The 17,163-nt window shown below is 39.1% G+C and overlaps 1 protein-coding gene across 1 annotated transcript in view; it reads left to right on the top strand.

Moving 5' to 3' along the window:
* LOC149016885 (putative amino-acid acetyltransferase NAGS2, chloroplastic) overlaps positions 1-17,163 on the top strand; it is a 68,941-nt gene that overhangs the window by 31,906 nt on the left and 19,872 nt on the right. The gene's annotated exons all lie outside the window — the stretch shown is intronic.

Genomic DNA, 17,163 nt, shown 5'->3' with positions numbered 1-17,163 from the left:
TATCATTGGGAAGACGGAACGGACTGATCGAAGCCACACAAGAGAGAACGACAATCCACCCCAATGGATGGACCAACCTCGGACGTAAAGAAACGATGAAACTGAAGGAGAGAAGTAAAGGTTTTGGACACTGAGAAAGGTTTCAGAATTTAAGGGGGGAAAAAAGATTGATTCATAGTTCGAATCAGAGAAGGATTTCTCTCCTAACTACAAAAGTCTGAAAACAAACTTCCAATCAGCAATCACTATTAAAGAACTTCAGAAATCATAGCAGATCAGGTTTCCACATAATTTTTTATGGGAACCCTAGTTCATCTTCTTCATTTAACAGGGTGCCTTCTTCAAACGAATAACCTAAACGACTCTCAAAACGGCAATGAAAAAACAGCAACCCAGGCCTCAGATTGATGCTCTAACACCATGTAGAAATCAAGCTCAAAGAATCAAATCAGTCACTGAACCGAAAGAGAAAACAAGGAATAAGGGAAAGAAGACGAAATAAGAGCCAGCAGCAGCCTGTGATTCTGGATTAGTTTCCTAGAATCGTCGGCTGGTTTATTTATAGCCTGCAAACCCCAATTACAGTCTTGAGAGACAAGTAACCTTGTCCTCTAAAAAAGAAACAAACGTAAAAGTAAAGGACATAATAAACTGACAGAAACTCTATTACAGAATTGAAGGAACCGAAAATAGAAACTACGCCGAAAAGGAAACTCTAATCCCCCAAAACTTGTGCACCAAGGTTTCTACCCCAAGGCTTGTGCACCAAGGCAATTCTCAACACCTGTCATCCCTAGGTTGATCCTATAGGTAAAAGTTCAATTTGATGTTTGATGTGTGTCAGTTATTCGCAGATCTTTAGCATTAGAGACTCTATATTAAGATACTAGAACAACTATGGTTCTTATGAACTTGCATGTGGTCACCAATAAGTTATTATGGTCTCTGGACAGAGGTACCAACAGGCATGCCCACAGAATAAGTAAAGTAAAAACTTATTTGCTTGTGTCTAAAAATGCTATGCAAGTGCACGTGTTGCAATCAAGTAGTAAAGAATAAGTAGAGTATCGATCCCACAGAGAATGTTATCATTGAATATCAATGTAAAAGAGATACTAATTTAAACATGATTAACAAAATTACTTTGATTGATGAACTAATTAAACAAAGGACAAATGAATTAAACAAGAGATCCTAATTTGGAAAGCACGCAAAGGAAAGAACTATAATAAGTGGAATGAATGTTGGGAACCAATTTCCCCTCCCCTGAATTTGGGCTATGAATGCTACAGAAAGCTGTAACACAAGGCATATCAGAGAACCTGGAACGAAATTGCACATGGGTATCTTCCAGTCCACATATGCATTAACATCCTAGTTCAAAACCATCATATTCCTATGAGAAATTGAACTGAGGATGCGAATTATGCCTGGGTTCAAATGGTGGTTACGTGAGGCAGGTGAGTATCCCTACCCTGCTTACTAATTAGCTAAACCCACATAAGGATCAAGTTAACTCACGTTATTCAACATTGATCTAGCTCCAGTTAACTTTTCAATTGACTAAAACCACAGCATTCACTCAGGGATGGTCAATCGATAAATGAAATTACTCAAAAACATACATGTTGAATACACTAATAATAAACCGTGCTACAACAAAGTTATAGCAAAATGAATAATCACAACTCAAATCACAGATTCGGGTACTCTTATCATCCCAACAAAATAAGAAACTAGCTCATATTAAAGTTCAAATGCAAAGAAATAAATGCAGCCATTAAAAGAGTTAAGCTAGAATATAAAGTAGTAAATATAAAACCCAATAGAGAACTAGGAGAATGCTTCCACAATGCTCTAGCTCCCTATCTCTAGCAGCTCTTCCTAAAACCCGAACTCTCTCTCTGCGTCTCTGGTTCTTCCCCTTTTCTCTTGGTGGCTCCCCTGCTTCTCTATTGCCCCCCAAATTTTCCCAAAGTGATAGGGTAGAGATGGATTGTAGGATTAGAACCTTCTCTTTTGAGATCAACGACTAAGATCCTTCATGGAGTGACAACAGGAATATCTAATCAGCTAGCCCTTTTTAGTGATTTCACTAGATAATGTCACGTGTGTCCAATCTGGAAAAATCATGCTTCCAAACCAAAAATAGCAATGTTCAGATTTGTGTTTCAACAACCCTAACCGAACCTAGTATAATCCCCCTATAAATGGTTATGATCCAATTCATCGTAAACAATTTGTTGGTGTTGATGTGACCTTTAAGGATACCCCATACCATTCAAGTTCACCTCATTCTTTGAAAGGTCTTGCTCTTGGTGATTTCCTTCCATTTCATCTTTAGTTTCGTTGATAGATGTTGCCCTTATATAGGTTTATCAATGAAAGTGCATTGTGGATGTTATAGTACCTCATAGCGATATTGGTGTTGCTTCTCCTACGCATGCCAATTCGGTCCCACTATACTTCCACTTTCACTCTTTACACTAATGGCTTCCTTAGTGGAGACCCTACTCTCACTTTGGATGACTTATCGATCGCCCTATGGAAAGGTAAACGTACTTGTGTGATATAGTCATTGTCATTTATCCTAATTCTAACTATGTGTCTGCCTCTCATTTACCTCATTTTTGTCGCAATCTTGTTGTTTCCCTTTCTGTCACTCATATTCCCACTCATTGCCTTGAGGCCATTAAAAACCCTGGTTGCCATGGATGTGGAAATGGATGCTTTACAATCTCATAATATATGGTATCTAGTAGATTTGCCCTAGGGAAAGAGTTACTACATTGTTGTTGGGTGTACACTTTCAAGTGTCACTCGATGGTACAGGTTGAAAGGCTCAAGCTCACTTGGTAGCCAAAGGCTAATGCTCAAGCTTATGGTGTTGATTTTTTTTTAGATTTTCTCTCTTGTTGCTAGGCTAAACTCTTGTTGATTTTATTTTGTATGGTATCCTCCATGAGGAGGTTTATATAAAGCAACCTCCTTGGTATGTTGGTAAGGGGGAGGATCATACTTGTGTTTGCAAGTTACATAAAAGCCAATTATGGTCTCAAACAATCTTCGCAAGATTGGTTTGAAAATTTTATTAGTATTGTGGAGTCTTATGGGTTTGTTCGGATTTATTCTTACTATTCCATTTTTGTTCGACTATAGGGCAGCTGTATAGTTATTATGGCTGTGTATATTGGTGACATAATACTTTCAGGGTATGATGTTGATGCCATTTATGTAGTTAAAGCACAACTATGGAAATAGTTCCAGAGTAAAGACTTGGGTAACCTACAATACTTTTTTGGAATTGAGGTAATCCATGGTAAAAAGGGAATTAGCTTGTCATAGAGGGAGTATGTCTTGGATCTTTTAACAGAGTTTGCAATGCTTGCCTTTGAACCTCTGACATTCCTGTGGACTTGTTAAAATTTGAACTACGTAATGGTGAATTGTTGGATGATTTATTGTTACAAAAGTGTTGTTCGAAAACGTATCTATTTCACAGTTGAACGGCCTGATATCTCTTATTATGCAGTGCTGAGTCAGTTTACGTAGTCTCCTAAGAAATCTTATTGGGGTGAAGCAGTGAGAGTGCTTCGGTATGGTAAGGGACTTATATATCGTCCCAACTGGAGTGTGTATTTGGTTGCCTTTGCTGATGCACATTGGATAGGATCTACCGTGGACAGTCGATATACTACAAGTTACTGTACATTTATTGGAGGGAACCTTGTTAGTTGGAGAAGTAAAAAGCGTTCTGTCGTTACCACGTCTAATGTTGAAGCTGAGTATAGAGCTACGGCTCACACGGCTGTAGAGTTGTTGCGGCTTTGTTCGTTACTATAGGATATGGGGGTTTTTATTTCCTTTCTGTTGAGACACATTATGTTGGAAGAATGGCTTATGGATCAATGATCTCAAGCCCTCTATTTATAATTAAGTGGAAAGTACACTATTACAAGGAATAGAATTTTACATGAATACAAACTCTAATTTAACTCCTATACAAACTCTAATTGAACTCCTAGTAGAATCCAACACTCCCCCTCAAGTTGAGGCATAGATATTAGTCATGCCCAACTTGCCTACAATATGATGAAAATCTCTTTCTTTCAAACCCATAGTGAAAACATCTGCTACTTGGTCTCCCCCTGTCAATTTCAATGTGCTTAGTTCGATCATGTTGCACCGGATTATTAGCAATACTAATAGCAGCCTTATTGTCACAATATAACATCAAAGGGTTTGGAACTTGGACTCCAATATCTTTCAGCAAGCCTTTCAACCATAGTAGCTCACAAACTCCACGAACCATAGCTCTATATTCAGCTTCGGTACTAGATAAAGCTACCACATTCTGTTTCTTACTTCTCCAAGTAACTAGATTACCTCCAACAAAGGTACAGTAACCTGAAATTGACTTCCTGTCTGGAGATCCAGCCCAGTCTGCATCAGTATATGCTTCTACTTTAGATTATCAGTGGGTGACAAAAGTATTCCTTTTCCAGGAGTTCCCTTCAAATACTGTAGTATTCTGGTAACAACCTTCATATGAGCTAAATATGGATCATGCATGAATTGGCTCACTATCCCTATAGCATAAGCGATGTCTGGCCTGGTATGGGATAAGTAAATAAACTTCCCTACCAGCCTTTGGTATCTTCCTTTGTCCACTAGTTCTCCCTCTTTTTCTTTAAGTTTAGCTCCAGCTTCAGTAGGGGTATCAACTGCTTTACACCCCAACATTCCCACTTCTGATAATAGATATAGGACATACTTTCTTTGGGATAGGAATATACCTTTCTTTGATCGAGCCACCTCAATCCCTAAGAAATATTGTAACTTCCCCCAGATCTGTAATTTCAAGCTCTCTGCTAAGAAAGTCCTTCAACTTTTGAATTTCTTCACCATCATTCCCTGTGATGACAATATCGTCTACATAGACAATAAGAAGTATGATGTTAGTACCTGACTTCTTGACAAATAGAGTATGATCAACATTGCTTTGCTTGTACCCAATAGAAGTCATTGCTTTCAGGAGGCGTCCAAACCAGCATCTAGGAGACTGTTTTAACCCATAAATTGACCTCTTCAACCGACAAACTTTCCCTACAATATTGTCATCGGAGAAACCATGTGGGATTTCCATATAGACTTCTTCTGTTAACTCCCCATGTAAGAAGGCATTCTTTATGTCTAATTGGTGCAAGTTCTAGTCTTTGTTCACAGCTACAGACAACAGAACTCTGATAGTGTTTAGTTTCGCAACAGGGGCAAAAGTCTCCTGATAATCAATCCCATAGGTTTGGGTTAACCCCTTTGCAACTAGTCTAGCTTTCAATTTGTTGACTGATCCATCCATATTTTGTTTAACCACAAATACCCCATTTGCAGCCCACTGATTTTTTTTCTTGGAGGAACCAGCTCCCAAGTGTCATTTTTCTTCATTTCCTCTACCATAGCTGCCTTTCATCTCTTATCAACATAGGCTTCCTGCCAACTTTTAGGACCAGATACAGATGACAGAGAGGATATAAAAGCACGGTAGGAGTCAGACAAAGAGTTATAAGAAACATATTTAGCTATGGGATGTTGAGTACAAGATCTGACCCCTTTTCTAACAGCAATAGGAAGATCAGAAGAAGATACCTTAAGGGGAATATTAGAATCTGATTCTGGAGCATGACACTGAAGTGGTAACGTATCACCTTTCTCCACCTGCTTTAGCCGGTTGTAATTCTTCCTCTGATAAGTCTGCACCTCCTTATTCTAGTCAATCTAGTTTTAAAAGACCCCAACAGTGTGTCTCATAGGAGTGGTCTCCCCCTGGCTAGGTTCTTCACATGATTCAGAAAACGAAGGGGGAGGATTAGAGTCCTCAGTTCTAATGGCTGAAGTCTCCCCTTGCTCAGGAAACTCTTCTGGGACTCTTAAGTTGTGTTAGTGTGTGATAGGAAGATCTAGAGTCGGAAAGAACACCTCTCCTCTAGGACTCTCCCCCTGGAGAGGTGTATAGTAAGGGTAAGACTCATTAAAAATTACATCCATGGATACAATGGTTTTCCGGGAAGGAGGATGATAACATTTGTACCCTTTCTGAGTAGCAGAATACCCCAAAAATATGCAGCGTAGGCCGTAGGGAGCCAGCTTACTCTGGTGGACTGTGATTCTGGCATAACACACGCATCCAAAAACCTTTTGGGGAAATAACAAAAGAAGAGGCTCCCTGAAGAATCTCGTTAGGACATTTAAAACCATGTATCCTATTGGGGATCCTATTCATAAGGTAAGAAGTAGTGAGTATAGCATCACTCCAATATTGGTTAGGTACATTCATAGCAATCATAATGGAACGGGCTATCTCTAAGAGATGCCGATTCTTCCTTTCAGCAACCCCATTTTGGGCAGCCGTATCAACGCAACTGGTCTGGTGTATTATGCCAAAGTCAGAGAGATATCTTTGAAATTCACCATCAATATACTCTGTGCCATTGTCACTGCGAAGGATCTTCACAATGGCATTGAATTGAGTTTTAATCATATTATGAAAATCACAAAAACATCGGAAAACTTCATTTTTTTTTGTTTTAAAAGATAAATCCATGTAGAACGAGAGTGACAATCAATAAAAGTAACAAAGTACCTATGGCTAGTAATAGACACACGTTGGCATGGACCCCACACATTAGTATGAATTAACATAAAAGGAATAGTTTTTCTATTATGAAGAGAAGGTAAATAAGTAGAACGAGTCTGCTTCGCAAAACTGCAGGCTTCACAAAAAAAATTATCCTCGTTACAAGAAGAAACTAAATCAGGAAATATTTTCTTAAGAATTCCTAGAGGGGGGTGACCTAGCCTACGGTGCCACTGATGAAGGTCTGATATTACCGAATGGACCTGATTAGAATATGTAGTCAGAGCAGAAGTAGATCCTTCAATCGGCTTAAGCAAATAAAGTCCATTGTCGAGTTTACCATGTCCAATCTCCTTCCCCGTGACCAGATCCTGGAAGACATAGTAAGATGGGAAAAATGTCACTTTACAATTCAAGTCATGTGTAAGACTACTGATAGAGAGCAAGTTAGTAGAGAAAGAGGGAACATGTAAAACTTTAGACAAAGAAAGGGATGGAGAATGTTGAATAGTCCCTTTTTCAGCAATGGAAGAATAGGAGCTATCAGCAATTCGAACTTTATCCTTTCCAAAAGTTGGAGAATATTGTAAGAAAAAAGATGATAAACCTGTCATATGATCTGTGGTTCCTGTATCAATAATCCAAGGAGTAGAAACTGAAGAAACTTTGAAGCTTGTAAAAGTTTTACCTGAAGTAGCAAGGTAGGAGTTGATTTGGTTAGTAGAGGAAGCAGTGGTAGAGGCTGTACCGGCAGTAGAAGATTGCAAGAATACGTTGCGAGTAGCTAACTCCTCCTATGAAAGACCAACGTTAGAGAGTGTTGTGGAAACTGTCTTAGAAATATGAGCTTTCGGTTTTCCTCTTTTTTGTGCTCTTTTTTGCTCAAAATCAGCAGGCTTCCCATGGAGTTTCCAACAATTGGCCTTGGTATGATATGGTTTGTGACAGTGCTCACACTTGACAATCTCCTTAGCCGGATCAGATTTAGTGCGAATAGATTGTAAGGCTGATTTCTCCACAATAGGAGCATGAAGCATGGTTAATCACCGGCTTTCCTCACACTGAACAAGTGCATAAGACTGTTATAGTGTAGGAAAGGGAAAACGATTTAATACTTGCACTCTGATCTGATCATACTCCACATTCAAACCTGCCAAGAAGTCATATACCCGAATTTTATCAATGTGCTTCCTATAAGTAGTCACATCATTTGGATTAGTGGGGTGATAATCCCCATAATGATCCAACTCCTGCCAAAGAGAGCGCAACTCAGCATAATATTGGGCCACAGTCAGTTCCTTTTGGGTAGTCTCATGAAGCTTCTTTCGTAGCTCATAAACCTGTGCATCATTCCCCAATTGTCCATATGTTTCAGTAGTAGCCTTCCAGATTTGGGCTGTAATATCAAGTAATAGACATCCACGAACAATATTTGGAATCATGGAATTCAAAAGAAATGACATAATAAGAGAGTCATTCGAGATCCATTTATCCTGTGAAACGCCTGTGGTAGTAGGTTTGATAGTGGTGCCCGTAATGTGTCCAACAAGTCCTCTTCCGGCAATAGTCAGGTTAGCAGATTGGGACCAAATCAAATAATTTGTCCCATCAAAGCTTACCGAAAGAGGATGAAGAGTGGAGTAATGTTTGGAGCCAGTGGGAGCAGGAGTACCATCAATAGTTGTCATGTTGACAAAATTATCTGCAGTTCTTCAGTCTTCAACCTTTCGAAGTAACAGAAATGTTGCAGAATGCAATAGCCGAACAACCCAAAACAATTCTAAGTAATGATAACACGTGAAAAGTATCTCCTCAGGTTACCTCCAATTAGTATATTGTCGAACCAAAGTACACCTGGAAAGTTTCAGGAAAGACTGGAGGGACATAACCGGTCCGCTTAAATACCAGACTCCTTAGACAAAATTTTCCTAGACATGCATTTAATCACCCAATATACATTTCCAGGATACCTATAAAGAAAAGGGTAATTTTCATCTGGACCCCCTGAGGTTTAATCTATGTCATTTTTAGTCCAAATAAATGAACACCTTGCATCTGTCTCCCCTGAGGTATCCAATAAAATTAATTAAGGACAGATTATAATTTTTATGACCAAAATACCCTCATACCTATTCTTCCTTTACCACGTTCTTCTACTCCGTGATCAATTAGAAAAATTCCAACCCTTCGTGAGCCAAGACTGTGAAGCGAATCGGTTGGGTTTTAGAGACAGAAACAACTATCCATTGTTCGGAGCAAAAAGCTGCATAATGCGTCGATTGATCTTTCATGGGTCGAATCTCCTTCCAATTGATTTTAGCCAACGGCATCTTCTCCGACACTTTCGCTCTTTGCTTGGACGAGAGCAGCAAAGTAGCTCACATTATTGAGGAAGAATAATGCAGCGACCGTGGAGACTAGAATGACAAAACAAACAATTTTGCAGAAGTTCGTAGAGACCATGTTGAGAAATCGAGTCTTTTGGGCTCAGAAAGACGATCTGGAGGTAATGATGAAGAATCTCTAAGCTAGGATTTACGTAGTTGTGGCGATGATCGATCTTGGATCAACAACTGGGATTTGGGATTTAGGTTGATGTGGCATTGAACGATCTTGGACCAACATTGAGATAGTTAACAAACCCAGACTTAAAACTCAAGAACTGAACTAACCTCAATTAAAACTCCTCTTCCTTCTTTTTCCACCAATTTTGCTGAACTGAAATCCCCCTACTGCAATGCTTTGCTCGTTCTTTTTTTCGCTGAAGCTCTATCTTTTCCACTAGTTCGATCAGTATCTGTCGACAGTTATTTGGCTTACCTGCTAGCTTGCATAGTCTTGAATTTAACTACTGCAAGTAGCTGGTGATATGGTGAGGTGGGATGTCTTTGTTTTCCTATTCTTTATTCGGATAATTTTAAATCTCTATGGTCTACTTCTCTACTCGCAAAACTGCAACTTCTTCTCGGTATGAATTAACTAATAATGAATAACAAGTCTCAAAGACAACGAAGACGAAAATGATCGAACCTTGTGACTTGTTACAAACGCCAAGTGAAGTAGAAGAACGTGGTAAAATTCATAAGAAGATAGTTGTGTCCCTCCCACTGTCAATTATCGGAGTCAACCACTGGGACCTTATCAGTATCCTTATCCTTCTCCTAAGAGCCAGGGTGCTCTTTCATTTGTTGAGCAGATCTTCCACACTATTCCATAGCCACAAGGCCCACCACCACCAGTTCCTTTGGAGATTCACAACTTCCCACCTTCAGGAAATCTTATGCATGTGGATGAGGCCACGTATAGAGATGCAGTTGTTGACTATGTCCAAAACTATATGGGGCAAACATCATGGGAGTTGTATTGTCATTTATATGGGGTGTAGACGGAAGAGGGAGGCCTTGAGGCTTGAATAGAATAGACTTGTAAGTAATAACATTCCCGCTTCTTCTCTGATTCATGTACTATATACTTGGAATGTTGAATGTTACATTTTCAGTAGTTTTTTAGTAAACTAGTAGTTCTATAGTGTTTATTATGCTTGAAATAGGTAGTATGCTAAAATCCAAATCAATTTGAGTGCATTTGAGGCTCAAAATTGACTTTAAAAGAGTCACATAAAAAGTATCCAGTTTTGGTCGAAATTTCGACCGAAACATGGAAACTTCGACCTTTTTCAAGGTCGAAATTCCCATATCGATCGATATTTTTTCCTTCGTATTTACACATAAGCCCCTGACAATATGCAAAATTACCAAAATATCCCTGAAAGAGTTTAAATTTACAAAACCAAACCCCTCAAACCTACGATTGTTGTTCCGTGGAGGAGAAGGTAGGAGAAGGGAGGAGAAGAAAACCTGGTTCGATTCAAAGCAGGACAGCTTCTTCTCTTCTACTTGCCAGCAGCAAGCAGCGGTGAGTTTTCAGCGATGCAGCAAGCAGCGGCAGTGAGTTTTGAATGATGCAGCAAGCAGCGACAAGCAGAGGCGGTGGTGCTTTTCTTCTTCTCTTTCTTTTCTTCTTCTTTCCTTCTGATTTTTTTCTTCCCTATTGTGGTAATCAGGGAGCTAGTTACGTAAAGTTTCAGAAAAGTGAGAATTTCTGAAAATTTCTGCAACGGTCGTTGCAGAAGAAAGATAGAGAAATTCTGCAATTAGTTTTGCAGGAAATCTGCGATGGGTTTTGCAAAAAAAAAAAAAGGAAGATCGTTGCAGAAGAAAGATAGAGAAATTCTGCAATTAGTTTTGCAGGAAATCTGCAACGGGTTTTGTAGGAAAGAAAAAGAAAGATCCTAATCGAACTTAGGCTCTAATGCCATGTTGAGAAACATTATGTTGGTAGAATGGCTTATGGATCAATGATCTCAAGCCCTCTATTTATAATTAAGTGGAAAGTACACTATTACAAGGAATAGAATTCTACATGAATACAAACTCTAATTTAACTCCTATACAAACTCTAATTGAACTCCTAGTAAAATCCAACACTTTTCTATGAAGATATTTTGCGATAATCAAGCTGCCACTTACATTGCCAATATTCCTATTTTTCATGAAGAGGACAAAGCATATAGAGGTGGATTGCCATTTTTTTTGTGATGCTGTTAACAAGAAATCACTGTGATTCCCTTTGTGTCTTCTGCTGATCAGTTGGCTGACTTATTTACTAAGGCCTTATTTGGTCCTGGTTTTCGGTCTATTTGTTCCAAGCTGGGCATTAGAGATTTTTAGGCTCTAGCTTGAGGGGAAGTATTGAGATTTGCGATAGATACTACTGTAGTCTCTATTATTGAATTTGAGGTCTGGATCTGAAGATCTGATCCTGTTTTGTACTTTAGTTTCTATTTTGGAAGAAAATCTGATTTCTACATTTTTGTGGACAGAATATTCTGTCCTGATTTCTTGTTATCTGTCTTTCTATTTTAAGTGGGGAGAATATTATGTCATAATCTATCGTAATTGCAGCCTATGAATAAATTGCCTGCCATGCTAGGAAGTCTGTCAAGAATTGCGGGGAGTTCTCCTCTCTCTACTGGTTCGATCTCTTGTTCTTCTCTTAAAAAAATTGTTATCTTGTCAATTGGGAGATTTGATTTTGATTAGAGAATGAAATTTGGTTTAACGCTGCTGTGTGCAACTCTTTACATACTCTAGTTTCCTTTTTTCTTTTTTTCCTGCCATCGTCTTTTTAACTCTCGGTTTTTAATATTCTTTATGTCTCCCTATTTAATTTCTCCTACCACAGATACTATGTTCTACTTAATGTAAGTTGCAGGCTTGTAGCCCAGGTGTTGGCATTAAGCCCTGTTCTTTCTTTGTTGGATTCTATTAGGAGTCTAATAAGAGTTTGTATAGGAGTTAAATTAGAGTTTGCATTCATGTAAACTTCTATTCCTTGTAATAGTCTACTTTCCACTTAATTATAAATAGAGGGCTTGAGATCATGGATCAATAAGCCATTCACCACAATCATTTCTTTCAACATGGCATCAGAGCCTAAGTTCGGTTGGGATCTTCTTCTATTTTTTTCTTTCTCCAAACCCATAAACCCATAGCAGATTATCTTTTTTCACCAAAACCCTTCGCAGTTTTTTCTTGTTCTTCTACAACCTAATTCTGCAACCATCGCAAAAATCAATTCTTCAAACCATAATTCTGCAACCATCGTTTGGCAGAATTTTTTTCCCTTTTCAAACCCATCGCACCGCTGCACTATCGTTTCAGTTCCACCTCGAAGATCAGAGAAAGAAAAAAAAAAAAAGGAAAGAAGAAGAGAAGAAGAACAAGGCTTCCTGCTGCTTCTCGCGACAAGAATTCTTGTTGCTGCGATTCTTGAATTCCTGCTGCTGCTGCTTTTTGCGATAAGAATCATAGATTAGAATCGGTTATTGCTGCTTTTCCCCAACTTCCGCTGCCGCTACTTCTTCTGCAACTTCACGCTGCCGCTTTTCTTCACTTGCAACCAGCGCCTTCGCTGCTCCTGCGCTATTGCTGTTTTCTCACTGGAGCTTCGCAACTTCCACTGAAAGAGACTCTGAAGAGTGAAGACTACCGCTGTATTTATGTTTTCTGTTTCGATCAGCCCAACCAAAATAAAAAGAAAAACAGAAAACGTAAATACTATGTTTGAGGGTTAGGTTTGTAAATTTACAAACTTTCAGGGACCTGTTTGTGATTTTCCATATCATCATCATCGAATATCAGAATCAGAATCAGAATCAGAAAAGAAAAAAAGTATTCTTTATAAGTATTTTTTGAATTCTATCGTTTGTTTGGGTGGTTTGGCTATTGTATTCTGCGACATTTCAGTTACTTCGAAAGGTTGAAGACTGAAGAACTGCAGATAATTTTGTCAACATGACAACTATTGACGGTACAGCCTCAACCACTGCTTTCTCTACTACCCATACCAACTCCTACCTTGCTATATCAAGTAAAACTTTTACAAGCTTTCAAGCTTCTTCAGTTTCTACTCCTTGGATTATTGATACAGGAGCCACAGATCATATGACAGGTTTATCCTCTTCTTTCTTACAATATTCTCCAACTTCTGGAAAGGATAAAGTTCGAATCGCTGATGGCTCATATTCTTCTATTGCTGGAAAAGGAACCATTCAGCATTCTCCATCACTTTCTTTGTCTAAAGTTTTACATGTTCCCTCTTTCTCTAGTAACTTGCTCTCTATCAGTAGTCTTACACATGACTTGAATTGTAAAGTGACTTTTTTCCCATCTTATTGTGTCCTTCAGGATCTGGTCACAGGGAAGGAGATTGGACGTGGTAAACTAGACAATGGACTTTATTTGCTTGAGCCGATTGGAGAATCTGCGTCTGCTTTGACTACATCTTCTAATCCAGTCCATTTGGTAAAATCAGACCTTCATCAGTGGCACCGTAGGCTAGGTCACCCCCCTCTAGGAACTCTTAAGAAAATATTTCCTGATTTGGTTTCTTCTTATAATGAGGATAATTTTTTTTGCGAAGCCTGCATTTTTGCAAAGCAGACTCATTCTACTTATTTACCTTCTCTTCATAACAGAAGACATATTCCTTTTATGCTAATTCATACTGATGTGTGGGGTCCCTACCGACGTGTATCTATTACTGGCCATAGGTACTTTGTTACTTTTATTGATTGTCACTCTCGTTCTACATGGATTTATCTTTTAAAACAAAAAAATGAGGTTTTCCGATGTTTTCGTGATTTTCATAATATGATTAAAACTCAGTTCAATGCCACTGTAAAGATCCTACGCAGTGACAATGGCACCGAGTATATTGATGGTGAATTTCAAAGATATCTCTCTAACTCTGGCATAATACATCAGACCAGTTGCGTTGATACGGCTGCCCAAAATGGGGTGGCCGAAAGGAAGAATCGGCATCTCTTAGAGATAGCCCGTTCCATTATGATTGCTATGAATGTACCTGACCAGTACTGGAGTGATGCTATACTCACTGCTTCTTACCTTCTGAATAGGATGCCCAGTAGGATACTTGGTTTTAAATGTCCTAATGAGATTCTTCAGGGAGCCTCTTCTTTTGTTGTTCCCCCAAAGGTTTTTGGATGCGTGTGCTATGCCAGAATCACAGCCCACCAAAGTAAGTTGGCTCCCCGCGGCCTACGTTGCATATTTTTGGGGTATTCTGCTACTCAGAAAGGGTACAAATGTTATCATCCTCCCTCTAGGAAAACCATTGTATCCATGGATGTAATTTTTAATGAGTTTTGCCCTTACTATACACCTCTCCAGGGGGAGAGTCCTAGAGGAGAGGTGTTCTTTCCGACTCTAGATCTTCCTATCATAGACCAACACAACTTTAGAGTCCCAAAAGAGTTTCCTTACCAGGGGGAGACTTCGGCCAGTATAACTGAGGACTCTAGTCCACCCCCTTCGTTTTCTAAACCATGTGAAGAACCTAGCCAGGGGGAGACCACTCCTGTGAGACACACTGTTGGGGTCTTTCAAAACCAAATTGACCAGAATAAGGAGGTGAAGACTTATCAGAGGAAGAAATACAACCGGCTAAAGCAAGTGGAGAAAGGTGATACATTACCACTTCGCCTCCCCGCTCCAAAATCGATTCTACTGAGGTATCTTCTTCCAATCTTCCTATTGCTGTTAGAAAAGGGGTCAGATCTTGTACTCAACATCCCATAGCTAAATATGTTTCTTATAACTCTTTGTCTGACTCCTACCATGCTTTTATATCCTCTCTCATCATCTCGTATCTGTTCCTAAAAGTTGGTAGGAAGCCTATGCTGATAAGAAATGGAAGGAAGCTATGGTAGAGGAAATGCAGGCAATGAAGAAAAATGACACTTGGGAGCTGATTACACTTCCTCCAGGAAAAAACCAGTGGGCTGCAAATGGGTATTTGTGGTTAAACAAAATATGGATGGATCACCAACAAGTTGAAAGCTAGACTAGTTGCAAAGGGGTTTACCCGCACCCTATGGGATTGATTATCGGGAGACCTTTGCCCCTGTTGCGAAACTAAATATTGTCAGAGTTCTGTTGTCTGTAGCTGTGAACAAACACTGGAACTTGCACCAACTAGACGTAAAGAATGCCTTCTTACATGGGGAGTTAGCAGAAGAGGTCTATATGGAAATCCCACATGGTTTTTCCGATGACAATACTGCAGGGAAAGTCTGTCGGTTGAAGAGGTCAATATATGGGTTAAAACAGTCTCCTAGATGCTGGTTTGGATGCCTTCTGAAGGCAATGACTTCTATTGGGTACAAGCAAAGCAATGCTGATCATACACTATTTGTTAAGAAGTCAGGTACTAACATCACACTTCTCATTGTTTATGTAGACGATATTGTCATCACAGGGAATGATGGTGAAGAAATTCAAAAGTTAAAAGACTTTCTTGGCAGAGAGTTTGAAATTAAAGATCTAGGGAAGTTACAATATTTCTTAGGGATTGAGGTGGCTCGATCAAATAAAGGTATATTCCTATCCCAAAGAAAGTATGTCCTAGATCTATTATCAGAAGTGGGAATGTTGGGGTGTAAACCAGTTGATACCCCTATTAAAGCTGGAGCTAAACTTAAAGAAAAAGAGGGAGAACCAGTGGACAAAGGAAGATACCAAAGGCTGGTAGGGAAGCTTATTTACTTGTCCCACACCAGGCCAGACATCGCTTATGCTGTAGGGATAGTGAGCCAATTCATGCATGATCCATATTTAGCTCATATAAAGGCTATTACCAGAATATTACAGTATTTGAAGGGAACTCCTGGAAAAGGAATACTTCTATCACCCACCGATAATCTAAAAGTAGAAACATACACTGATGCAGATCAGGTGGATCTCCAGACAGGAAGTCAATTTCAGGTTACTGTACCTTTGTTGGAGGTAATCTAGTTACTTGGAGAAGTAAGAAACAGAATGTGGTAGCTTTATCTAGTACCGAAGCTGAATATAGAGCTACGGTTCGTGGAGTTTGTGAGCTACTATGGTTGAAAGGCTTGCTGCAAGATATTGGAGTCCAAGTTCCAAACCCTATGATGTTATATTGTGACAACAAGTCTGCTATTAGTATTGCTAATAATCCAGTGCAACATGATCGAACTAAGCACATTGAAATTGACAGGTTTTTTGTCAAAGGAAAGTTGGAACAAGGGATTATCTGCATGCCTTTTGTAAGATCTGGAGACCAAGTAGCAGATGTTTTTACTAAGGGTTTGAAAGAAAAAGATTTCCTTCCTATTGTAGGCAAGTTGGGCATGACTAATATCTATGCCTCAACTTGAGGGGGAGTGTTGGATTCTATTAGGAGTCTAATAAAAGTTCGTATAGGAGTTAAATTAGAGTTTGCATTCATGTAAACTTCTATTCCTTGTAATAGTCTACTTTCCACTTAATTATAAATAGAGGGCTTGAGATCATGGATCAATAAGCCATTCACCACAATCATTTCTTTCAACAAAAACACTTCCAGATTGCAAGGAAAAATCCCTTCCGTTGAAACCATTCATACCGTCAAATCCTTCTCTGTTTCCAGCAAGTTAAACCAGTTGTAGATCTGGTTTCTTCTTAATGTCATATCAGAGTTGCCATGCATGATTCCCTTTTCTTGTTCCTCCCATTTGAATTGCTGCTTGGGAGGAATTTGTGGGGCAGACAATGCTGATTCCATGCCTAATTTCAGCCTCATTGGACAGCTATAGAAGTTGTTCTCCCCACAAAAGCTTGTTGTATATCCATCTTTAGATTCTGGGTTCTCTATTCTTCTAATCGGAGGTTGAAGAAGATAGTCTTTACAAGTAAGGTCACTAATTGTAAATACAGAAAACCTTTAAAAGTCATTGGTATTACTCAATTCAATTCCACTTGAGAGTTTCAGTTCTCAAATACCTCTGTACCCCACATGTTGATCTTCTATTAAGTTATTTAGCAACTCAGACAACTGCTCTCAAGTTATGATAAACTTCAGCTTATTTGCAATTCTGCAACTAGGTTTTTTTTTGGGATGAATAAAGAAATATATTAAAGACAGCAATGCCAAGAATATAA

The sequence above is a fragment of the Hakea prostrata genome, chromosome 4, assembly GCF_041222555.1.
Source record: "Hakea prostrata isolate BN-2017 chromosome 4, UWA_Hpros_2, whole genome shotgun sequence".
Lineage (NCBI taxonomy): Eukaryota > Viridiplantae > Streptophyta > Magnoliopsida > Proteales > Proteaceae > Hakea > Hakea prostrata.
Note: the sequence above shows the minus strand (reverse complement) of the source record. Positions and strands in the feature narration are given on the sequence as shown.